We start from the raw sequence: 26354 nt of genomic DNA, 5'->3' as shown, positions 1-26354 counted from the left end.
GTGGGGGAGCAGAGGCTGAGGAAGAATTGGGATTTGGCTCAGACTGGGAAGGAGGGGAGAGGTCAGATTGGTCTGTAGAAAAGGAATATTACAAAGACTCAGCAACGCTTGGGGTTGGGACTGAGGGGACAGGTGGGAGGGAATGAAGGAGGATTTGGGATGAGTCAAATTGGGAACAGAGACTAGAGAGGGACAATGTGTAAAATAATGCCTGGACGTCAGGCACCTCAGACTGTTTGCCCATTTTATGATAAGAATTATCTAGATCTTGTAGGATGGAAAAATCCAAGGTGCCATTTTCTGGCTATTTGCAACCACTGTCTAGTTTGTATTGGGGTCAAGCAGCATTGTAGAAGAAAATAAGGCATTTAGGTTTTAGGTCAGGTGTGAGTTGAAGAGGTTTTAATTTCTTGAGAACAGGCTAAGGGAGAAGGAGGGTGGAATGTTGCCCATAGTGAAGGAGGCAAGCACATAGAGTAGAGACATGGAGGGAAGGGGTTTGGGGGTTCTTACCCTCCAGAAAGGTGGGAAAGGGCTTGGGGAGTGGAAATAAGGGGTTGGGGCACAGAGAAAAGAGGTTGGGGTGTGGAAATAAGGGGTTGGGATGCAGAGATACGTGGTCAGAGTGCAGAAATAAGAGATTGGGGCACAGAGATAAGAGGTCGGGGTGCAGAAATAAGGGATTGGGGGGTTCTTGCCCCCCAGAAAAGCAGAGAATGGGTAGAGACAGGGAGAGAAGGGGTCAGAATCCTTGCCCCTTCCCCCAGAAAAGTGGGACTTGCTGCTAAGGGTGAAGGACCAAAGCAGGCATCCCTGCATGGTCAGACACCTCTGAAACATCGATGAATAATCAGAGAGGCATCCCTGCAATGATTAAACACCAAGGGAAGGCTGCCTTCCCAGGTCTGTGACCGGCGCCGGAGTTTTGGGTCCACGGATAAAACGTGTCTCCTTTGTCTTTACCAGAAAATGAAAGGAATTGAAATTAAGAGAAGGGAGAGATTGAAGGATGGTGCCAAGATTGAAAGGAGAAAGTGGTTGAGAGATAGTGACAGAGGTTGGAGAAGAGAGTAAGAAGAGGCCGCTTACCCGATTTAAAATTGGTGAGCTGTTCCTTGGGCTGGTGGGTCTGAGGACCCAAGCATGTAGGTGGATCTTTTTCATGGAGCAAAGAGCAGGAGGACACGGGATTGATCTCCCAAGAGAGGTCACCTGATCCTAGTCACGGCACCAAATTTCACTTGCATCCATGTGAAGAGACCACCAAACAGGCTTTGTGTGAGCAATAAAGCTTTTAATCACCTGGGTGCAGGCAGGCTGAGTCCGAAAAGAGAGTCAGTGAAGGGAGATAAGGGTGGGACCGTTTTATAGGATTTGGGTAAAGGAAAATTACACTCAAAGGGGATTTGTTCTCTGGTGGGCAGGAGTGGGGGTCACAAGGTGCTCAGTGGGGGAGCTTTTTGAGCCAGGAAAAGGACTTTCACAAGGTAATGTCATCACTTAAGGCAAGTACCAGCCATTTTCACTTCTTTTGTGGTGGAATGTCATCAGTTAAGGCGGGCCAGGGCATTTTCACTTCTTTTGTGATTCTTCAGTTACTTCAGGCCATCTGGGCATATACGTGCAAGTCACAGGGGATGCCATGGCTTGACTTGGGCTCAGAGGCCTGACAGGATCTGTATTTGCTGAATTTTTTTTAACATTAACTCCATACCTATGGATGATAAATGCTCAATAAATATTTGTTAAATTAATGGATAGAAACTATTTTGAATGCCATATTACTTTGTTAGGGTTGACATACAAAGTACCACATATTGGGTGACTTAAACCACAAAAATTGATTTTCTTACAATTTTGAAGACTAATGTGTTAGCTGAGTTAGTTACTGTAGGGACCTTTCTCCTTGGCTTGAAGATGGCCACCTTCTGTTTTTTTTTTTTTTTTTTCAGGTGGCCTTTTTGTGTGACTGTGTCTTAATTTCCTCCTATAAGAACTCTGACAACTCTATGTCCAAATACATATTCTTAGGTACTGAGGGATAGGATGTCAACATATAAGTTTTTTGGGGGGTCACAGTTCAACCCATAAAAATGCATTATTAGTATTTGAGCCTAAAGGCAAGTCTAAGAATCAGTGACCTGTTTAGGTGTCTCTTAGATTCAGAGGGTCAATTCCATCCTTGAGTTTTTACTTCTTATATTTCTATTATCTCCTCTTCCAATTAATTCTTTACCTGTTTACTTTGACCTGAGGGTTTGGGATGGGATCTTACACTTCTGAATCTCTTTAATGTTTGGATCCGTACTTTACCTTTAACAGATAAATATAATTTACATGTGCACTTTTCAGAGGGCTTTTTCTTTATATCGTATGATAATATATAGATATGATATTATTTTCCCCATTTTACTGATGAGAAATAGAAGCAAGTTGCTCGTAGTCATGCAGCTATAACTATCCCATTAAGGGATAGTTATAAAAAGAAACATGTCTTCAGACTCTGAAACGAGGTCTTTCTAAAAATTTTAATTGTTTATATACTAAAAGCTTTCATATTCCTTACAGAGTCTTTCCAAAATTCCTAAAGTAAGTTGCAGAAGAAAACTCACTGGAACCCCAAACTTTACTTACAAACATTGAATTTCTGTGGTATTAGTCCCTTTGCATCAATTTCTGCAAGAGCTAAATATAACGATTAATGACAGTCATGCACTTGCATCCTCCCTTCTCAGGACCAGTCTGAGTGGTTTATATAAGAGGGGAAGGAGTTTTTTAGACTTCTGATTGCTCAGAGAATCTAGAAGGCCAAACCTGCTGGGGTTTGTCCAGGGCTAATGAGAGCATACTGTAATGATGGGATTTCTGTATCTCAGTGATGGCTCCCTAAGCTTCTACCCTTGAGGTCATTTCCCTTCCCTACCAACTTATGGTATAATTTATGCATCCCTCAAGTGTCTGCAGTCAGCCTCAAAGGCACAGGTGATGGGAGGGCCTCAGAGTCCAGCTCGGTGATAGACAGTTTCCTGCTGTTGGGCATTCCATCTGTGTGAAACACTAACGTGTGAAATACCATCTCACTCACAGACTGAATTATTTTCTCCTTTCTCATTATTATGACTAAGGAAAGAGAGAATGAGGGTGATTAAATTTTTTTTTGGAATAGCATCTTAAAATATGACTATTAAAATATTAAAATAGCATATTAAAAGTATTAATCTCCTTTCTAAATGGGGCCACTGTGTGCTTTCTAATGTTCATCTAGATGTGAGAAACCTCCTTCTCACCATTTTCTTTCACCTCCAGACATCAATCACCAATATTGATTATTTAGAATCAAGTGTGTGTGTGTTTGTGTGTGTGTGTAGGGTGTGACCATCTCTCTGTAATTCTGACTGTGCACCTTGAGACAGAGGATTTCTATTTCTCTTTTTTGCCTAAGAATGTATAATTAGTGTCATTTTATTGGGGAGAAATTTTATTTTTTTGTCATTTCTCTGAAGTTGACATTTGATGAGTATATTCTGAATTCTACCACTCCTCTGGGGAAAAAAATCTCAATGGAAGATTGTACAGTTTAAGTACTTGTTTTTCCCTCTTGAGGTATGCTATTTTTAAGGTCATTAATTTAAAATAGAAATATTTCTTTGAAGCGTTGGGGTAAAATTTTTTAAAATATGGTTCTTTGATATAATTTTTGAGAAAAGTGTCTGAATCCTAAAACTAACTGTCTATAAAGTTAAGTCCATATAACAAATGATTATATATATAACAAAGTAAAAGTAAATAGTGTAGAATATTAAAGTTCTCTTCCAGGGCAATGGGTATTATGGGGGATGAAACAGAAGCCCTTTTGCTATGATCAACTGCAAAGGAAAGAAACTAAATATGATTCAGTGATAAACAAAAATAGCAAAGACTGATCAGGGCAATGAGAAAGAGCTGTGCAAGTACAGATGATCACCAGGCCAGAGAATTTTAAGGGCTAATAGCTTTACTCCTGCATATTCCATCCGTAGAATAAGCTTTGTTCTTTTAGTCTCAGTGACACTTTGAAGGTCTTTGCAATCATTACACTTTTATATACTGCTTTTCTTTTCTCTTTATTCTTTTTATTTCATCCAACACACTAAGAAAGGAAGAAGTTTATTGATATATTGCCCGATAAAATACAAATCTGTTGCAACACAATGCATATATTTTATTAGCATTCTTTTTAGTTCTAAAAATCAATTCATCCATAGACACTTATTCCCAGCCTTCAAATGGAAAGCTCTCTTTTTGCAAGAGAAAAAGGTATTTAAAAGTGACTAAATTTTAGAATGAGGATTGGTTATGCTGAATTTCTGTTCCACTAGGTAAAATTTCCATATCTAATAATGTATTTTAGGAACAAGCCAAGGTTGGTCATTAAGACATAGTAACATTAAACTAATATTTAAAAATAGATTTAGCTATATTTAATCCTGAAAAAGGATTTCTATGGTCAGGACAAAACCCACCTTGATCCTAAAGAGACATTAGCAGTGCCCGTGTCAGAGACTTCTCACATTCTTGGAATAAAGTAAACCACCCCAGGGAAGGTGAGGGCACCAAATGGATCATTCTTCAAAATGAAAGGCAGTCTCTTACTTTCTCTTGAGACATTTCTTCCCTATTTGGGGATTTTATGACTGCTGTTCTGGAGGGCACACATGTTTTGCTTCCATGAAGGCCAAATCCCTCTCTTGGGTTTGGGCAAGAGAAGTTAATCCACCTAACAGCATTTTGATTAGACAAGAATATCATCTGATCTTAACCAGGGACAAGAAAGTGGCATGACCAAAGGCTCTCCTTATGTCTCTTTCTCTAAATGATTTCCTAATTTTCAGAAGGGTCCTGGATAGACTAGTTTCTGATAAGGAGCTTTTTGCTGTGGTGTCTGTTCTTCCAGGTTAAAGGCACACAAAGCCTTCTGTGGTCCACTTGTGCTTGTCTTCTGAATTCACTGAAACATGGTAGAATAAGGTTAAGGGAAAATGAATTTTGACTTTACATAGTTAAATGAGTAGGAGTTACAGCAAAAAAAAAAAAAAAAGTTTTGACTTAGTAAGGGTCCTTTTTAAGAGGAAAAGTCAGAAAGAGACTTTTTCAATAGCAGTTATTATAACCCTGAGCTTGAGAGCCCATGTGCTGCTGAAAAGGATTATGGCTTTTGTATCTTAAAGACATTAGTTGCTAATTGGATTAGCCATCCTTATCAGTTGTGGATTGAGAAATACCCTTGTAGTGACACAGCCTTCCATAATGAAGTGCCATGTTAATGTCTATCAGGTGGTAGGTTAGAAACACAGTTTTGAAGAGTGAATAATGACAGTAGTAACGTTCTTCAAACTGAATATAAATAATTAAACTGAAAAAATACTATTTTTAAATGTATCTACAAATAAATATGTAAGATTAATGTATATTAGCAATGCATTTAATAAACTCATTAAAAAGAATTTATAAAACCAGAACATTTTGAAAAAATCTAGACATGGTAACTTTATAGTTGATGCAGTGAGAAAATACCATCCAAATTTTTTTTATTTTTAATATCCCTTCTATAGTAGATTGAGGGTTATTGGCCTCAATTTGTTCAGGTCCCTCGTTTTACACTGACTTTGAGCTTGGTCATAATACTTGCTTAGACAGTGGGCTGGAAGTAGGCATGATGCCTAGAGACTTGACATGTACTTTTTCATGGTGTGTGCCCTATTCCTGTTCTTGGAATTCTGCTACCAAGTGAATAAGTCCAACCTAGTCTACAGGAAGATGAGTACACGCGCACATACACACACACACACACACACACACACACACAATTATGTGCTCCATGAGACATTTCTATCAGCAATGGACCACATATGCAATGGTGGTCCCAGAAGATTATGAGATTAAGATACTGTATTTTTAACATACCTTTTCCAGGTTTCGATATGTTTGGATATACAAATAATTACCATTGTGTTACAATTGCCTACAGTATTCTGTATGGTAACATGTTGGACAGATTTGTAGCCTAGAAGCAATAGGTCATGCCATATGTCCTAGATATGTGGTAGGCTATGCCATCTAGGTTTGTGTAAGTACATCCTACAATGTTTGCACAACAATGAAATTGCCTGAGGACACGTTTCTCAGAATTTATGCACATTGTTAAGTAACACAGGAGTGTGTGTATGTGTGTGTGTGTATATATTACTTTTTTATCCATTTATTTAATACAGATTGATTCCATATCTTGGCTATTTAAAATAATGTTTCAATGAACATAGGAATACAGATATATTTTTGGGATACTGATTGTATTTCCTTTAGATATATATCCAGAAGTGGAATTGTTGGATTATATGGTATCTCTATTTTAAATTTTTTTTAACCTCCATACTGTTTTACAAAATGGCTGTATCAATTTACATTTCCACCAACAGCATACAAGGGTTTCCGTTTTTAATACATCCTTGTCAACACTTACCTTCTGTATTTTTGATGATAGTCATTCTAATGACTGGAAGGTAACATTGTGGTTTTGATTTACATTTCCATGATGATTAGTAATGTCAACTTTTTTTATTATTATTATTATACTTTAAGTTTTAGGGTACATGTGCACCATGTGCAGGTTCGTTACATATGTATACATGTGCCATGTTGGTGTGCTGCACCCATTAACTTGTCATTTAGCATTAGGTATATCTCCTAATGCTATCCCTCCCCCCTCCCTCCACCCCACAACAGTCCCCAGTGTGTGATGTTCCCCTTCCTGTGTCCATGTATTCTCATTGTTCAATTCCCACCTATGAGTGAGAACATGTGGTGTTTGGTTTTTTGTCCTTGTGATAGTTTACTGGGAATGATGATTTCCAGTTTCATCCATGTCCCTACAAAGGACATGAACTCATCATTTTTTATGGCTGCACAGTATTCCATGGTGTATATGTGCCACATTTTCTTAATCCAGTCTATTGTTGTTGGACATTTGGGTTGGTTCCAAGTCCTTGCTATTGTGAATAGTGCCACAATAAACATATGTGTGCATGTGTCTTTATAGCAGCATGATTTATAGTCCCTTGGGTATATACCCAGTAATGGGATGGCTGGGTCAAATGGTATTTCTAGTTCTAGATCCCTGAGGAATCGCCACACTGACTTCCACAATGGTTGAACTAGTTTACAGTCCCACCAACAGTGTAAAAGTGTTCCTATTTCTCCACATCCTCTCCAGCACCTGTTGTTTCCTGACTGTTTAATGATCACCATTCTAACTGGTGTGAGATGCTATCTCATTGTGGTTTTGATTTGCATTTCTCTGATGGCCAGTGATGATGAGCATTTTTTCATGTGTTTTTTGGCTGCATAAATGTCTTCTTTTGAGAAGTGCCTGTTCGTGTCCTTCGTCCACTTTTTGATGGGGTTGTTTGTTTTTTTTCTTGTAGATTTGTTTGAGTTCATTGTAGATTCTGGATATCAGCCCTTTGTCAGATGAGTAGGTTGCGAAAATTTTCTCCCATTCTGTAGGTTGCCTGTTCACTCTGATGGTAGTTTCTTTTGCTGTGCAGAAGCTCTTTAGTTTAATTAGATGACATTTGTCAATTTTGGCTTTTGTTGCCATTGCTTTTGGTGTTTTAGACATGAAGTCCTTGCCCATGCCTATGTCCTGAATGGTAATGCCTAGGTTTTCTTCTAGAGTTTTTATGATTTTAGGTCTAACATTTAAGTCTTTAATCCGTCTTGAATTAATTTTTTTTTTTTTTTGACTTAAACAACATTTATTTTATTCCAGTTCTATAGGCTAGAAGTCCAGAATCAAGGTCAGGGTTTATTTCTGGTGAGGCCTTTCTTTCTGGCTTGTAGAAAGCTGCCTTCCCACTGTGTCCTCATATGGCCTTTCCTTTGTGCTCATGTGAAGACAGAGATATCTCTAGTGTCTCCTCTTCTTTCTTTACATTTTTTTTTTTAAGACAAAGTCTCACTCTGTTGCCCAGGCCAGAATGCAGTGGTGAGATCATGGCTCATTGTAGCCTCAACCTCTTGGGTTCAAATGACCCTCCCACTTAAGCCTTCTGAGTAGCTGGGACTACAGGTGCATGCCACCACACCTGGATAATTATTTTTTAAATTTTTTTTTTCTTTTTTATTTATTTATTTATTTATTTATTTTTTATTTTTTATTATACTTTAGGGTTTTAGGGTACATGTGCACAATGTGCAGGTTTGTTACATATGTATCCATGTGCCATGTTGATTTCCTGTACCCATTAACTCGTCATTTAGCATTAGGTGTATCTCCTAATGCTGTCCCTCCCCCCTCCCCCCACCCCACAACAGTCCCCGGAGTGTGATGTTCCCCTTCCTGTGTCCATGAGTTCTCATTGTTGAATTAATTTTTGTATAAGGTGTAAGGAAGGGATCCAGTTTCAGCTTTCTACATATGTAGCCAGTTTTCCCAGCACCATTTATTAAATAGGGAATCCTTTCCCCATTGCTTGTTTTTGTCAGGTTTGTCAAAGATCAGATAGTTGCAGATATGTGGCATTATTTATGAGGGATCTGTTCTGTTCCATTGATCTATATCTCTGTTTTGGTACCAGTACCATGCTGTTTTGGTTACTGTAGTATAGTTTGAAGTCAGGTAGCTTGATGCCTCCAGCTTTGTTCTTTTGGCTTAGGATTGACTTGGCGATGCGGGCTCTTTTTTGGTTCCATATGAACTTTAAAGTAGTTTTTTCCAATTCTGTGAAGAAAGCCATTGGTAGCTTGATGGGGATGGCATTGAATCTATAAATTACCTTGGGCAGTATGGCCATTTTCACGATATTGATTCTTCTACCCCATGAGCATGGAATATTCTTCCATTTGTTTGTATCCTCTTTTATTTCATTGAGCAGTGGTTTGTAGTTCTCCTTGAGGAGGTCCTTCACGTCCCTTGTAGTTTGGATTCCTAGGTATTTTATTCTCTTTGAAGCAATTGTGAATGGGAGTTCACTCATGATTTGGCTCTCTGTTTGTCTGTGATTGGTGTACAAGAATGCTTGTGATTTTTGTACATTGATTTTGTATCCTGAGACTTTGCTGAAGTTGCTAATCAGCTTAAGGAGATTTTGGGCTGAGACAATGGGGTTTCTAGATATACAATCATGTCATCTGCAAACAGGGACAATTTGACTTCCTCTTTTCCTAATTGAATACCCTTTATTTCCTTCTCCTGCCTAATTACCCTGGCCAGAACTTCCAACACTATGTTGAATAGGAGTGGTGAGAGAGGGCATCCCTGTCTTGTGCCAGTTTTCAAAGGGAATGCTTCCAGTTTTTGCCCATTCAGTATGATATTGGCTGTGGGTTTGTCATAGATAGCTCTTATTATTTTGAGATATGTCCTATCAATACCTAATTTATTGAGAATTTTTAGCATGAAGGGTTGTTGAATTTTGTCAAATGCCTTTTCTACATCTATTGAGATAATCATGTGGTTTTTGTCTTTGGTTCTGTTTATATGCTGGATTACATTTATTTCTTTGCGTATGCATCCTGAGTGACCTACAAAGAGACTTAGACTCCCACACAATAATAGTGGGAGACTTTAACACCCCACTGTCAACATTAGACAGATCAATGAGACAGAAAGTTCACAAGGATATCCAGGAATTGAACTCAGCTCTGCACCAAGCGGATCTAATAGCCATCTACAGAACTCTCCACCCCAAATCAACAGAATATACATTTTTTTCAGCACCACACCACACCTATTCCAAAATTGACCACATAGTTGGAAGTAAAGCTCTCCTCAGCAAATGTAAAAGAACAGAAATTATAACAAACTGTCTCTCAGACCACAGTGCAATCAAACTAGAACTCAGGATTAAGAAACTCACTCAAAAATGCTCAACTACATGGAAACTGAACAACCTTCTCCTGAATGACTACTGGGTACATAACGAAATGAAGGCAGAAATAAAGATGTTCTTTGAAACCAATGAGAACAAAGACACAACATACCAGAATCTCTGGGACACATTCAAAGCAGTGTGTAGAGGGAAATTTATAGCACTAAATGCCCACAAGAGAAAGCAGGAAAGATCCAAAATTGACACCCTAACATCACGATTAAAATAACTAGAAAAGCAAGAGCAAACTCATTCAAAAGCTAGCAGAAGGAAGAAATAACTAAAATCAGAGCAGAACTGAAGGAAATAGAGACACAGAAAACCCTTCAAAAAATTAATGAATCCAGGAGCTGGTTTTTTGAAAAGATCAACAAAATTCATAGACCGCTAGCAAGACTAATAAAGAAGAAAAGAGAGAAGAATCAAATAAACTCAATAAAAAATGATAAAGGGGATATCACCACCAATCCCACAGAAATACAAACTACCATCAGAGAATACTACAAACACCTCTATGCAAATAAACTAGAAAATCTAGAAGAAATGGATAAATTCTTCAACACATACACCCTCCCAAGACTAAACCAGGAAGAAGTTGAATCTCTGAATAGACCAATAACAGGCTCTGAAATTGTGGCAATAATCAATAGCTTACCAACAAAAAGAGTTCAGGACCAGATGGATTCACAGCCAAATTCTACCAGAGGTACAAGGAGGAACTGGTACCATTCCTTCTGAAACTATTCCAATCAATAGAAAAAGAGGGAATCCTCCCTAACTCATTTTATGAGGCCAGCATCATCCTGATACCAAAGCTGGGCAGAGACACAGCCAAAAAAGAGAATTTTAGACCAATATCCTTGATGAACATTGATGCAAAAATCCTCAATAAAATATTAGCAAACCGAATCCAGCAGCACATCAAAAAGCTTATCCACCATGATCAAGTGGGCTTCATCCCTGGGATGCAAGGCTGGTTCAACATATGCAAATCAATAAATGTCAACTTGAAAAAACTATGCCTGCTAGCCATTTGTATGTCTTCTTTTGAGAAATGTCTACACAGGTTCTTTATTTTTAAACTGGATTATTGTTATTATGTTTTTGCTATTGAGTTTTTTCATATTTTTGGATATTACCTCATCATCAGATGTATAAATAGTCAATATTTTTTCCCATTTTGCAGGTTTTTTCCCATTTTGCAGGAAACAACTCTGCTGGTTGTTTCCTTTGCTGTACAGAAAGAAGCTTTTAAATTTGATACAATCTCATTTGTCTATTTTTGCTTTTGTTGCCTGTACTTTGGGGGCCATATCAAAAAAATTGTTGTCCAGAGCAATCTCAAGAAACTTTTTTCCCTTTGTTTTCTTCTAAAAAGCAGTGATTCTTAATGAAATTCCTTATATTCTTCTCAGGGAGAAAAATGAGACTCTAAAGCACAGTTTTTCAGTGTGTGGCCCATGGGTCCCATACATCAGTTCTATATGACTATTGAAAATTCAGATTCCTGAATACTACTCCCATAAACTGAACTAGAATTTCTGTGGAGTACATGGTGAAGGGGAGTGGGAATGAAGCCTGGGAAACTGTATTATTCATTAAAAATCCATGTAGTTAGACTTTTGAACCAGTGCTTTAAGAGAATGAATTTTAACAAAAACTCAAGCAATTAAAATGACCAAATAAAACTAAGCTACTTGAGACAAATGAGAGAAAATTGGAAGCTCCCTCCATGGCTGAAGTGGAGAAGAAGAGATCAGGAGACAGAGCAGGGAGAAGGGGGCAAGTGTATCTTGCAAAATGGCAAGAGGCTTTGGCCTTTCTAGAGACACATAATCAGCCAGGAACCTCTGACAGGAGAACTGGCAGAACATTTAAGCACAGGAGCATTTTCTCAGCAAGTTCAAGGAGACTGTTGCTGAAATGCTGAATATTCCATACCTAGTATTTTCTATCTCCATTTATTCAATAACAGTCATCACAGTTTTAGATGCTTTCATTATGTTTTTTTTAATTGTTTTTGGTTTTGATAGTGTATGTGTTTGTGAGCAAGACCTGGCTTGGTGATTCACAGGTGGGTCAGTGCTGTGGGGAACAGAGAAATCAGGCTTTGAAGGATACACTCGAAGGCAAAAGACATCCTGAGACTCTGAGCCTTGACAGAACTAGCAGAAGTCTAAAGGACAGCTTTGTATGTCCACACAAGGTGTATTAGTGTTTATAGTCAGTATCATCTCAAGGACTTGGGAGGTCTGGAGGGCAACTAGGTCACATAATTAAACCATTGCCAGTAGCCATCTTCTGTTTGGTTTGTGTGGTGCCAGCCAAGGCCTCCAGGCACAGTCAGTGGATACTGTTAACTGCTACTTCTCCTACAGATGGTGATACAGTTTGGCTCTGTGCCACCACTAAATCTCCTCTTGAATTCTAATCCTCACGTGCTGAGGGAGGGACCCGGTGGGAGGTGATTGGATCATGGGGTCAGTTTTCCCCATACTGTTCTCATGATAGTGAAGGAGTTCTCATGAGATCTGATGGCTTAAAAGGAGCAATTTCCCCTGCACTATCTCTCTACTTCTGCCATGTAAGACCTGCCTTGCTTCCCCTTCCCCTTCTGCCATGATTGTAAGTTTCCTGAGGCCTTCCCAGTCATGCAGAACTGTGAGTCAAACCTCTTTTGCTTATAAATCACCCAGTCTCAGGTATTCTTTATAGCAGTGAGAAAACAGTCTAATAGAGATGGTCTCTCTTAAACAACCTCTGGGAGCTGAGAGGCAACGTGTTTGCAGCCCTGAAGATAAATGTGCCATTGTTCCTTTCCTGCATCCCAGTCACAATGCAGTATTGGCTAGTCCTCTAATCTGACAGTCCTTTCACTCAGCTTTTGAATCAACAACCTCAGCAAAACACAGAGTGGCTCTCTCCTTCTTTCTGATTCACTAGAGGTGAAAGAGTACAGTACAAAGAGCAAGAAAGGTGAACGACTTTTTTGAGCAAGCAGAGAGCAAAGTCACAGGATTGTTGATATTCTTAAAAAATCATGCTAGCATACAGATACTGCAAGAAGGTCTTGCACCTTATTTACAATGAACATTGGAAGAAATTACTTCTATGTAGGATGTAAATAAGCATGCTATGTATTTGGCAATTTGTACAGATAACTTTGTAAAGGGAACTGATTCTTGAGATTAGGTTAGTCCAATCTCTGTTAATGTTAAGAGAAACTGAGCTCCAAAGAAATTAACGACTTTTCTGGACTCACAGATTTGATTATTCGACAGGTAAAATGATCAATAAAAAAGAAGCTCAAGTTATTTTTTTTCTCCATTACAAGTCAACTTGTAATGAGTCAACAATAAGCCTAGAGTTAAAACAATATGAACAAAGAAGTCAGGACAGTGAAAACATTTTCTTGATGTAAATACACTTAAATTTATGGCAACTCTATAAAGAAAAGATGTTTCAAGCAATTGCCTACATAATTCCAGCCACATAACAAAGGCCTCATTCTTTTGCATTTTAAAATCCTGATTTAATAGATTGTTTCCAATTTGTTTTGCTTGAGCTATATCTACACCATATTTAAAATCTGTTCTATTTTCTTAGCCATTGCCTTAGAAGAGTCTCTAATTTTCTTTTTTCCCCAACCATAGAAATTGCTTCCAGACTGGTCTGCTTGCTCAATCTGTGCTGTAGATTGTTGCCATCTTCTAAATCATTGCCTGATCATGATCTTGCCTGGTTCAAAGCCCTTGACAATTTTATTTTACTGAAATATTAGTATAAAAGAAATATTATGATTAGTCCAAACTGCTCACAATTTCAGTTTGCTGTCACAGAATCTTTTTTCTTTTCTATCTTTTTCTGTGACTCTTTACCCTCCATTCCTTTCCAAACTTCTCTCCCAGTATTTCATGCATTCTATGCTCCAGGCACAAGAAACTAGGCATGATCCTTGAATATATCAAGAGCTATTCCTTCTGTCTGTGAGATCCTTCTTCTCTTTCTCTAAATGTCTAAATCATTTCCATCCATGATCGCCAAGGTTATACGTAACTTTTCTATTACTTTGAATCCCTTCTGCTTAAATTATTTGTCCTGCTTGAGTTTGCACTGCATATTTTGTTTTTCTTTTTCTGGGTGTGGAATGAAACTTACAGGAGTCTGATATAAAGTTACTGTAGCGCATGTTTGTTAAGTGAAATTGCTTCTTAGAAAAAAAAAAAATTCTCAGACTTCCAAATTTGACAAAGGAACATATGTATTCTGTAAGGAACTGGTGTGTTAATGTTAAAAGAATACTTTTGCTTCTAGAACTCCAGAATTCTGATGCTGGGGTTTAAGCACTGACTTTAACACCTACCAGCTTTGTGAAAATAGGCAAGTTCTTTGTAATTTTTGCCTCTGTTTTCTCATCTAAAAAATACAATCTCATCAGGTTTCTAGAAATATTAAATGTGTTGTAACATGTAACTCATTTACAATAATATCTAACAATAAGTGCCCCAAAATATTATCTATTCTTATAATAATGGAGAGTAAGCCAAACACATGAACAAAGGTTCTGTTCTAATAGCGACCTTTTTCTTGTTTCTTTCAAATATGTTTTAACCTTTAAAAATATTTTTATTCATGAGCTGAAATTAGTAGTCTTGTCTTTTATCTCCTTAAGCATAGAATAAATATTATTCTAAAATCTGTACTTAAAAATGCCAATTAACTAGAGTCTTGTATGTCTAATTCTAATTTATGTTGTTTTTATTGGGTCTCATAGATGTGGTCTTGTGTTCTAATAAAAATCTAACTTGATTTTTGTTCATTGTTTGTTTCAGATAATGCCATTTACAATATCACCAGAAATAATATAATAGCTAGACATAAATTTGAGCAAGGAGAGAAAAGGCTTATACAATGAACATTATAAAACATTGCTGAAAGAAATGTATCAAGAAATGTTTTAAAGAAACATTTTTATGTTAAAATGTTTTAAAGAAGGACTAAATAAATGAAAATACGTGCAATACTCATTAATTGGAAGATTTGACATTAAGATATAATATTGTTAGGACACTATTAACCAAAACAATTTACAGATTTATTTAATGTCAACAGTATTTTTTCTTAGAAATTCAAAAGCTGATCCTCAAATTTATGTGGAACTGCAAATGGCCACAATGAGCCAACACAATATTGAAAAGGAGAAAACAAAGTTTGATCACTCAGTCTTCCAAATTTCACAATTTACTACTATAGTAATAAAAACAATGTGATACTGGCATAAAAATAGAAATATCTATCAATAGAATAAAATGGAATGTTCAGAAATCCATACATCTGTGGTCAGTTGACTTTTGGCAAGGGTTTTAAGACCATTCATTGCATAAAGAATATTTCTTTAACAAATTGTGCTGGGACAACTTGTATCCACACATAAAAGAATAAAATTGAATGCATATCTCACACAGTACATGAAATTAACTAGAAAATGGATCAACAACCCAAATATAGAAGCTAAAACTATAAAGCTACTGAAAGAAAACATAGAAGTCAACCTTTATGACCTTAAATTTGGCATTGGATTCTTAAATATGATACCCGAAGTATCATTGTTACCATTAGCAACAGTGACAACGAAAACAGAAAAATTGGACAGATCAGAATTAAAAACTTCTGTATATTAAAAAAGATAACAAGAAAGTGAAAATATAATCTACAGGATGGGAGAAAATACCAACCAATGACATAGGGTCTAATATGTAGAAAATTACAGAACTGTTAACAACTAACAAGAAAAAAGACAAATAACCCAATTCAAAAATAGGCAAAGAATTTGAATAGGCATTCTGTGAAGAACATATACAAGTGGCCAACAAACCCATTAAAAAATGCTTAACAACAGTAGTCATTAGTAAAATGCAAAACAAACTACAATGAGATACAATTTCACACCCAATAGAATGGCACTAAAAAAAAAATAGGAAATAACAATTGTTGGCAAGGTGGAGAAATTAGAACACTCATATGTTGCTGGTAGAAATGTAAAATGTTTTAGCCACTGTAGAAAACAGTTTGGCAGGTCCTCAAAGAGTTAAACATAGAATTATCACATGATCTAGTAGTTTCACTTCTAGATATAAACCCCAAATAATTAAAAGCTGATGCTTGAGCAAAGACTTGTACACTCACATTTGGAGTATCATTGTTCACAATAGCCAAAACATGAAAACGACTCAAATATACATAAATAAGTGAATGAATAAACAAAGTTTTGTGTACATATAAAACAGCATAGTATTCAGTTATAAAAAAGTTAATACTCATATGTACTATTACATGAATAAATCTCCAAAATATTTTGCTAAGTGAAAGATACAAAGGGTCACATATTGTGTGATTCCATTATAGAAAACAGAGAAGGCGAATCCATAGATACAGGAATTAGAGTGGTGTTTGCCAAGGACTGGGGGCAGAGGGAAATGGAGAGTTACTATTTAATGGGTACAGTTTTTTTTTTTTCTTTTGGGATAATGAAAATGTTTGGAAATTAAAATAGAGGTCATGGCTATATAACATTGTGAATGTCCTACTAAATTGTTTCAAAATGGTTCAAAACGGTTCATGATTCAAAATGGTTAAATGCTTCAAAATGCTTCAGAATGGATAAATTTATTTTAATCTCAACAAATAAATAAGAAAATGTATTCATATTTATTTATGAAGTTTTTTTCTAGTTCTTTTCAACATAAGGCTTAGATAGAATTGCCCAGTCAGCTTTTTTCTTTTCTGTGTTTTACCAATGTGCCCTTATTTATTTAATGCAAATTATTTATGTATTCTACTTTCATTCAGGGTTCCCCAACCTTGGCACTATTTATATTTTGGGACAGATAGTTCATTGCTATGGGTGATTGTTCTGTGCAAGGTAGAATGTTTAGCGGGGTTTCCAACCCTCACCTACTAGTTGTCAGGAGTATCCTCAACCCCAATTGTAGGGATCAAAAATGTTTCCAGGTATTGTCAAATATGCCCTGAGAGGCAAATGTGCCTCTGGTTGGGAATTCTGCTCTGAATTAAGATGTCCTTAGCCTTGTTTGCATGAGCTCCTAGAGCATGCAAGGAGTATCTATGAAACCTCTACATTTGTATACACCCAGAGGGAAAGTAGAAAAAGAATTAGCAATTTAATGTGAAGAAAGTTTTAGAAAGTTAAAAACAAATTTGAAAATTGTTCTCCTTCAGGAGTCACAATACAGTGATATGATAAGCATGTCCATGGATATTTCTAATGCAATATGAAAGACAATATGATAGGAGTCTAGGATAGGAGGAAGCTCTGATTTTAAACATTTTTTTTTAGTAGATGTATAATCTAGCTTTTGTTAGGTTTTTTAATTTTTTGATCTTTAAAACCACAAATAATTGAAAAAGCAGAAGTAACTTGTGAGCTAAGATGTCTCAATCCAGCTTCAGTTAGGAAATAAGACACCATTTTAGGCATTTCAAACAGAAAGAGGTTTACTAGATGTAGTTGAGCGCTCCAAAAATTATTACCATCTTTGGATAGTTGATTTCCAGGCCTCACTACCTGAGTGAGGATTCCAGAAGTCAAAGAGATACTGCTGCAACCACTGACACTATTTCTACCACCACAGCTGGCCCTCTTTACCACCAAGTTGTTGGTGAGGCACTGGGACACAGAGACTGGCTGTTGCAAAGATGCCCCTCACCAAATGCTACAGCAGAGGAATTAGCCTCCTCCACACATCTGCCTTTTCAGCTGATATCCAAGTGCATCAAATTAGGGGAACCTGAATCACATCCAAATCCTAGTTGAAATTAAATCAAGGAAATGTAGGGTTTTTTATTTTTATTTTTTTTGCGTTTTCTAAATTTTCAACTAAAAGGAATTCAAATTTGAGTTTCAAGAGCCAATTCAAATAGCTACTTTGTAAAGAAATTCACTTAGATGATGGGTTGCATGAATGTCAATAATTCCATGGAAAAAGTACTTAAAATCATTTTGAATTCCGCTTATATACTTTAACATTATTGAAAAATGGTCATTTTTATTAATGTGCAAATGAATAGGATCTGGTACAATTTTGTAGTTCAAACTGGGACAGTGTAAATTTCTGAAACCTAACATATCTATCTCTTTAAACACTATCACATAAACTACAGATGTATTTTTTTGTTATATCCCTGTGTCTCTTAACCCTATCTATTATGTCTTATGTCAACATTTACTTGAATAATCCAAATAATTTTTACATCATTTTCCCTATTCGAAGTTGGTCATGCAGAGCTGAGTACTAAAGCTTCTTGGTGAAAGTTAACTTGAATCAAATGGCCTGTCTTTCTCCATAGATAATAAAGTGCTTCATTTGCCAGTAATCCTTACTGAAGTATATTTTAAAGTGAGAGAAAGCTGGAGAATCTTTATTTTATTGGAATTCTAACATACTAATTTTCACACTGGGCAGGCGAGCTGCTACTAACCTCAGGCAAGTCAATTTTCCATTTGCCTGACTCTCACAGGTAACTAATGGTGGACAAGGGCTGACTGCATACTTGCTATGCTGACCCGCTTTGAGGATTACCTGCTATGTAGAATTGACTTTAAGACACTATTATTATTCTCCTCTTACAGCAATATAAGAAGACCCCCCTCCTCTCCCATTAGATAACTCTTGTTTTAGTGAAGCCCATTGGTCTTCCTAAAACAGGTGAAATTAATCTTATTCACTAACTTAATTGTAAATTCTTGTAGCTTGATGTGTTGTCTTTGTGTTTATTTATTTATTTATTTATATTTATTTTAAGAGAGGGTCTCACTGTGTTGTCTAGGCTGGAGTGCAATGTCATGATCACAGCTCACTGCAGCCTTAACTTCCTGGGCTCAGTTGATCCTCCCACTTCAGCCTCCTGAGTAGATGAGACTACAGGCATGCGCCACCACACCTGGCTAATTTTTGTACTTTTTGTAGAGGCGGGGTTTTGCAATATTGCCCAGGATGCTCTTGAACTCCTGGGCTCAAATCATCCACCCGCCTCATCCTCCCAAAGTGCTGGGATTACAGCCGTGAGCCACTGTGACCAGCTGACATAATGTATTTTAAACTCTATCCAGCATTATTCAGGTGTGTTTGAGGAAGGTGTTTTTGGTCAGGACAACTCCTAAATCACATTTTGTAGATTGCAGTATTATGTCTGCCTGCTTTGCTACATGAACAAGAGATTTATTGAGTGATATACATAAAGATCAATTGTTTGTATAGGCAACTGAGGGCTGCTCATCAATATACAGATTTATACTGATTGTAGTAATATCTTGGTTATAGAGAAGACATAAAATTCTTGCTTGGCCGGGCGCGGCGGCTCACGCTTGTAATCCCAGCACTTTGGGAGGCCGAGGCGGGCGGATTACGAGGTCAGGAGATCGAGACCACGGTGAAACCCCGTCTCTACCAAAAATACAAAAAATTAGCCGGGCGTGGTGGCGGGCGCCTGTAGTCCCAGCTACTCGGAGAGGCTGAGGCAGGAGAATGGCGTGAACCCGGGAGGCGGAGCTTGCAGTGAGCCGAGATCGCGCCACTGCACTCCAGCCTGGGTGACAGAGCAAGACTCTGTCTCAAAAAAAAAAAATAATAAATAAAAATAAAATAAAGATACAATAGCAGACATAGAGTATCTTTACAAGTTAACCAGATATTAAATAATTCAAAACAAAATAATCCAGCCTGTGAATCAAATGAGATAGGTGATTCTTTATATAACATTTTTTTACTAATGTATACCTCAGATAATTTTTTTCAATAGAGTATGTCTGCAGTAGTAAATCTGCTTAAATATCAGTGAAAGCATTTCAAAACACACTCAAGCATTAGTAAATTATAGTCTCATTTTTAAATGAAAAGACTTAATCTTATGTTACAAGATTATTTGTTTAACCTAATAAATATTCTGAGAACTAAGTGAGCAATATCTGCAAGTATCACTTTGTCTACATTGCACCTTTGGAAAAAGTAAATGTTTGATTGTCAGAACCCTTTTTATGAAGAAGGAGGTGTCAGAAGACAATATCCAAACATTGACCAGACATTCTTACACGGCATATAAAACAGTAATATGTCCAAAAATGATATACTCTCAGTATGTTCTAATCTCCAGGTAACTAACAAAGGATGAGACCACCAATCAATACCCCAAACACAAAACAAAAAGAAGAAAAATAGCATATTGCTTATTTAAGTGAAAAAGCCTATGCTGGTCAAACATATGCTTTTAGAGCAGAGCAGGACTTTGATCTTAAACATAAATTTTATGTGTAAGATTTTTAGGAAGGGAGGAATTCAGAGTCTGCCAGACTTTTAGAGGTGAGAGTGAGTTGTTTTTAACTACAGATGTATGCCTGATCAAATGAGACTTCTTCATTAGTTAACATTCAGAAGCATGTTCATAAGTGTTAGTCTACTTCTGACTGCCTAACTTTTAAAGCAAAGTGCTGTCACTGATTGGTTGGCTTGCAGAAATATATTCATTGAGTTGTCCACATTGATAAATAATGATATGGCTACATAATTATCAGATTTTTTTCCTAGAAGTAGAAAATGTTTTTTCCCTTTAGCATAATTATCTTCAATAATGTAGAGAGTAACAAACTTATGAAAAAATGCTGATCATCACTGGTCACTAGAGAAATGCAAATCAAAACCACAATGAAATACCATCTCACGCCAGTTAAAATGGCGATCATTAAACAGTCAGGAAACAACAGATGCTGGAGAGGATATGGAGAAATAGGAATGCTTTTACACTGTTGGTGGGAGTGTAAATTAGTTCAACCATTGCGGAAGACAGTGTGGTGATTCCTCAAGGATCTAGAACAAGAAATACTATTTGACCCAGCAATTCCATTACTGGGTATATACCCCAAGAATTAGAAATCATTCTACTATAAAGACACATGCACTCGTATGTTTATTGTGGCACTGTTCACAGTAGCAAAGACTTGGAACCAACCCAAATGCCCATCCATGATAGACTGGATAAAGAAAATGCTTCACATATATACCATGGAATACTATGCAGCCATAAAAAAGGATGAGTTCATGTCCTTTGCAGGGACATGGATGAAGCTGGAAACCATCATTCTCAGCAAACTAACACAAGGACAGAAAACCAAACACTGCATGTTCTCACTCATAAGTGGGAGTTGAACAATGAGAACGCATGGACACAGGGAGGGGAACATCACATATCAGGGCCTGTTGGGGTGTGGGGGGCTGGGGGAGGGATAGTATTAGGAGAAATACCTAATGTAGATGATGGGTTGATGGGTACAGGGAACCACCCTGGCATGTGTATACCTATGTAACCTGCATGTTCTGCACATGTATCCCAGAATGTAAAGCATAATTTAAAAAAATTAAGACATTTTCAGGATGCTTTATGTTGCAAGTAATGGAGACTAAACTCAAACTAGCTAAAGCCATAAAAAATGTTTTTGGCTTACATAAGAGAAAGTACAGCAAAAAGTCAGACTTCAGGCATGGACTTAATTCATCTGCGAATCTCTTTACCTAAATTTTCTAATTCTCTCCTCTACACAGTGTTGGCACCATCCTCAGGCTTTAGAGGAGATATTAATTCCTAGAATAAGATGGCATCCAAGGAAAACAATGTTAGCTTTATTAATCAGGAAGATTATTTTTCAACAAATATTGATCTTTTATTATTGATCTCAGTTGGATTACCTATAAAAATTTGAATCAATCACTGTGAAGGGAGAGGAATTATCTCTAGACCAATCAGACTCACCACCAGATTTGTGGATGGGTTCACCATGAGGTGCATGGGTAGGATTGATACTTGAATAAAATCATGGATCTACAAGGATAGAGGAAGAGAGAATAGATGCTGGAAGGAAACCAATGGTCCACTATATGTCATAAAATGAGAAATACTGTACCTAATATCTGTATTATAAAATTTATATTTTCACTTTTTATTTTATTTGTTGTTCATGACCATTATTGATGGTATTTGTAACAGTTACTTATTTCTTTTAAATTTTTCAACCCCTTTAAGCCCACCCTGCATTTATCCTCATTAAAAAAAAAAATCCCAATAGAAGCCCATATTCCGTTCCTGAAGACAAAACCATCTTGCTCGTGTATGCTTTTCTCTATCTTTAATGCACTTCATTTATTTATCTTGGAAGTTCTATTGATTTTTTAAGACTTTTCTTAGCCCTTCTAAATAGAATTTGTCCCTTTATCATATTGGTCTTCTCAGTGCTTTGTACATATTTCTGTAATAGCATTTACAAGTTTGTTTTATACTTATATATTTACATACCTATTTCACAGCTATGATTTGAAACGAGGTGAATGGGCAAGGAAGGAAGGGATCAAGAACCTTATTTTAAATATCTTTGCATTTCTAGTAGCTAGCAGTTCCTGGAAGACAGACATTCAATAATCACTAAATGAATAATCAAGGCAGGAGACAAGTAGTTGTGTAACTTTGCTAAAATCCATATATTTTTCCTTTCTTCACTTTTCAAATGGCAAAAATGAAGTTCATATGGAGAGTGTATAATGAGCATTATTTTCCATGTTTATAAATTTAAAATGAGATGTGTGAGAAAACCTTTTGGAAAAGGAAGCTCATGGAGGTAAAATGTAATACTATTATTATTATTATCATTCATTCACTCAATACATATTTATTGTTTATTATGCCTCAGGTGCAGCACATGGAACATATTGCAACCTGAAGGAAATGGTCGCTTACTATTTCTTTTAACATCTCTGCCCCTATTGTTAACTGAGACAAAACAACCATTTGGAGTGTTTTTGTTTTTGCTTTCATTCACAGATGGACCTTCTCCTAAAAGTCTTATCTTCTAAGTCTCCTAAGTCTTGGATTTTTCAAGGCCAAAGACTTAAAGGCCAAGTGGACCATAGGGGAGATCTAGTTTCCCATCCAGACAGCCAAGCTCATGCATCCCTGGATTTGGATGGATGGTTTCCCATGGGGCCTTGGACAGATTGGACCCAGCACTGGCACAGGGTTGACTTGGAGGAATAAGCTCCTGGAAACCTCGATTAGTGTTTGGTGTATGAACATTAAACAATACTGAATCTGGAAACAATACATCACACAGCGGGTCCAAGGAAATAAGCAGAAGGCTGGCAGCAGGCCAGGGCCAGGGGCCAAATCGCTCCTCAAGGACAATTCTTCATGGAGAAATGACAGCAGGTTTGAGGACAGCAGGTATGACCTAACAAGATAATGATATTAATTACATTTTGAAAACAGAAAGAGGACAAAATGAAAGTGGTTTTTATTTGCCTATGTAATAACAGATTTTACTTCTTTTGCCTAGCTATCTTGAGTCTGAAAGAAATGGATTTAGTTTTAAAAAATAAGGCAATATTAACTTATTCTAAACATTATTGCACCCCTGACACTGTTATATTTGTTTGTTTTAAATGTGTATTGACTTAATACACATAAATAACCTTTGGAATGGGTAGAGTTATTATCGCCATTTTACAAGGAAGAAAAAGGGAGACAACAGAGGTTAGCCAACTTAGGCAACTTGCTCTGGGTCACACAGCTAGCAATGATGGAACTAGAAATCAAACAAAAGTAATGTGGTCCCAGAGACTACTCTTTTAAGCATGATGTTGTACTGCCTGTATATTCTGTCATAATTTAAGAGAGGGTGAAATTCACCTGGAAGGACAAATAACCCAATGAAACATAAAATTGAATTCAGAAACAGGCTCTTGCACATACACACTCTTGCTATATGACAGAGGTGGAATACAGATCAGTCAGGGAAAAGAATGGGTCCTTTAATAAAAAGTAATGAGGCAATTGGTTTTTCATTAGGGAAAATATAAATTTAGGTGCTTACCTCATGCCATGTGCAATAATTAAACCTAAGATTGAAGAGTTACATGTGAAATGCAAAACTTGAAAACTATCAGAAAAATGCATTTATTGCATTTGAGAACAGAATAACTTTTTTAAAGTATAAACTACATAGGAATTTTAAAATGAATTCAGTTAAGTTATAATTTAAATTTTTAATTCAACAAGATACATATTTTAAAGTGAAAATACAAGCTATACAATTAAATATTTGCCACACATAAAATCAACAAAAAATTTGAATCTAGAGTATATAAAGAACTCCTATGAGTCAAATAAGTAACTATATACACAGCTTAAAACTAAAGCAAACGTATATTTCACAGAAAAGGAAACATTAATGGCCAAAAAACATGAAGTAATTCTCAAGCTCATTATTAATCAGGCAAATTCAAACTAAGCCATAAAACCTTTCATTTCACATTCAGCATTTTGGCAAAAGTAAAAATTTATGACAATGTCAAGAGGTGGCAAGGATGTGAGACAGAGGGGGATGTTATAGACTGCCCTTGGGATAGAAGTGTATGTTTGTATAATCTCTCTATGAAGTAGTCACTACTTGGTAAGCTTGAAGATGTCCAAAGTCTAAATTTGAAACGACAGTTTTCTAACCTCTCTTGTATCTCAGTGTCTTCATTTGTACATTTTCCCTAACTCACAAGGCTAGTGTAATGATTCAATGAGTTACACATATAAAGTGCTTTGCTTGGAGCTTGGCGTGAAATTAGCGGTGTTATTTTTTTTTTCTGAGATCTTTGCACATGTATGTACATCTTAATTAAGATTTAGTAGTCAAAGCTTTTAAAATATTCTTTATATATGGTTTCTTTGTATCACTTGATCAAGATTACCTCATGTCTATTATATCGGATTGGGACCTTCAGGATCTAGCATATCATCTTTACAGGAGTAACCATTCAGTGGTTATTATTGGCTGAACTTTTAAGTATTAACTGACTTAAATTTTCCTTTTGGTATTCCTGTACGTGGTTACTGTGAGTGGTCTTTGTGCTAGAGGATCGCTAGGTGGTTACTTTATGTTGGATAGTTGAAAAATAGGAAAAGAGCATTCCAGATGGGGAAAGAGCTAATGTAAAGGACCTAAGGGCTCAAGTTGAACTTGTCAAAAAACAAAACAAAACAAAACAAAGCCAGTGGCTAGAGGGAAGTATATAATCAATTTGGAAAACAAGAACGGGATCAAGTCACACTACATAAGTTTATGTTTTGTTTTGTACAGGTACAAATCCACAAACAATTTACAGCAGAGGTCTATCAAAATATGATTAGCATTTCATAAATACTTTCATGACTGCTTTGTGAAGAATAAATTGCAGATGGGCAATAGTGAAAGCAGAGTGACCAGGCAGAACAATACAGTGATAACCTGGGCAAGAAATGAAGGTGGCTTGGACTAGTAGTCATGGAGCTGAAAGGATTGAATAGATTTGAGATATGTATTGCTGGTAGTTAACAGATGTGCTTAATGATTGAGATATTGGGGATAATAAAAAAAGAAGACTCAAGGATAATGGTTAGATTTTTGGTCTAAACACTGGTATCATCTATTAAGATTTGAAAGCCCACGGTTCTGCTGGGTAAGAGTAGAGGATGGATAAGGAAATTGAGATTTTATTTTGGCATGTTATGTTTGAGATACAAAGTAGATATTTAATTAGATATGTCATGAGGGCAGGTAGATATATGAGTTTGGTATCCAGCAACAGGTAAGGGCTAAAGATAAAATTGAGGAACCAGCTGATTTAAACTTATATTTTAAATATAACTTGAACTATATTTTAAATCTGTGAGTTTAAGTTTCAGTTTTCTTATTAGGTAACTTCAGAGACGTTTTTGAGCGTCAAATGAAGTAACAAATAAAGGTGTTTTGCAAATTATACTGTGTACAAAGAACATTGGATTAGGAATTAGAAGACAGGAGTTTTAGTCCTGGCACTTTCATTGGCTAATGTTAGCTATAACATGATGAAATTAGAATCAATAAACTTTTTGGTCTCTTTCTTGTCTCATGTTTGAAAAGAAAAACTTCCCTCTATTGTTGTTAGTTTTCCTCCTTCACTGAGAAGAGCAGGGCCTACATTATTTAGCTGCAAATTAATTAAACATGTAAACTTTATAATCACTTTATCAGAAAAATATTAAGCTCCTAAATGGAACATTACAAGAACATCTTAACTTTGAGCCAGAGAAAGGACCCAAGAAGAAGACTGAATTCAGTGTCTGTCTGTACAATTTTGTACTGAAAGTAAGCTTGCTTTTCTTATCTTGATTTGCAGTGGCCAGTTAGTTTAGGCAAAGTGGATCTGGGAGTGAGGATAAATAATAGTAAGAAAAAGAAAAAGTATTGGATAGATTTTTTTTTATGATGAACAAACAAAAGTCTTTATTTCTATAATTAAGCAAAGCCTTTATGGGTGGAACAAACATTTTAGAAAGCATAGCTAATTTTGGCTGCATTCATATTTTTCTGTGACCTTG

General features: G+C 36.5%; 1 protein-coding gene and 1 long non-coding RNA gene across 4 annotated transcripts in view; one reads left to right on the top strand and one right to left on the bottom strand.

The window, feature by feature from the left end:
• The window catches only part of PIK3C3 (phosphatidylinositol 3-kinase catalytic subunit type 3), a 763308-nt gene that overhangs the window by 626144 nt on the left and 110810 nt on the right, over positions 1–26354 (top strand). For 2 of the 3 annotated variants that reach the window (XM_063645758.1, XM_063645868.1), the window contains one exon: positions 22791–23189. The gene's annotated coding sequence lies outside the window, so the exon portion shown is untranslated. Of the gene's footprint in view, positions 1–22790; positions 26199–26354 lie in introns of those variants that run through there. The other variant, XM_063645688.1, reaches the window with a different exon arrangement.
• LOC129458095 (uncharacterized) overlaps positions 23083–26354 on the bottom strand; it is a 61129-nt gene continuing 57857 nt past the window's right edge. The window contains exon 4 of the long non-coding RNA XR_008649535.2: positions 23083–23196. This is a non-coding gene — a long non-coding RNA (uncharacterized lncRNA). The remainder of the gene's footprint in view (positions 23197–26354) is intronic.

The sequence above is a fragment of the Symphalangus syndactylus genome, chromosome 1 (assembly GCF_028878055.3).
Source record: "Symphalangus syndactylus isolate Jambi chromosome 1, NHGRI_mSymSyn1-v2.1_pri, whole genome shotgun sequence".
NCBI classification, from domain to species: Eukaryota; Metazoa; Chordata; class Mammalia; order Primates; family Hylobatidae; genus Symphalangus; species Symphalangus syndactylus.
This window is presented reverse-complemented; position numbering and strand designations above follow the sequence as displayed.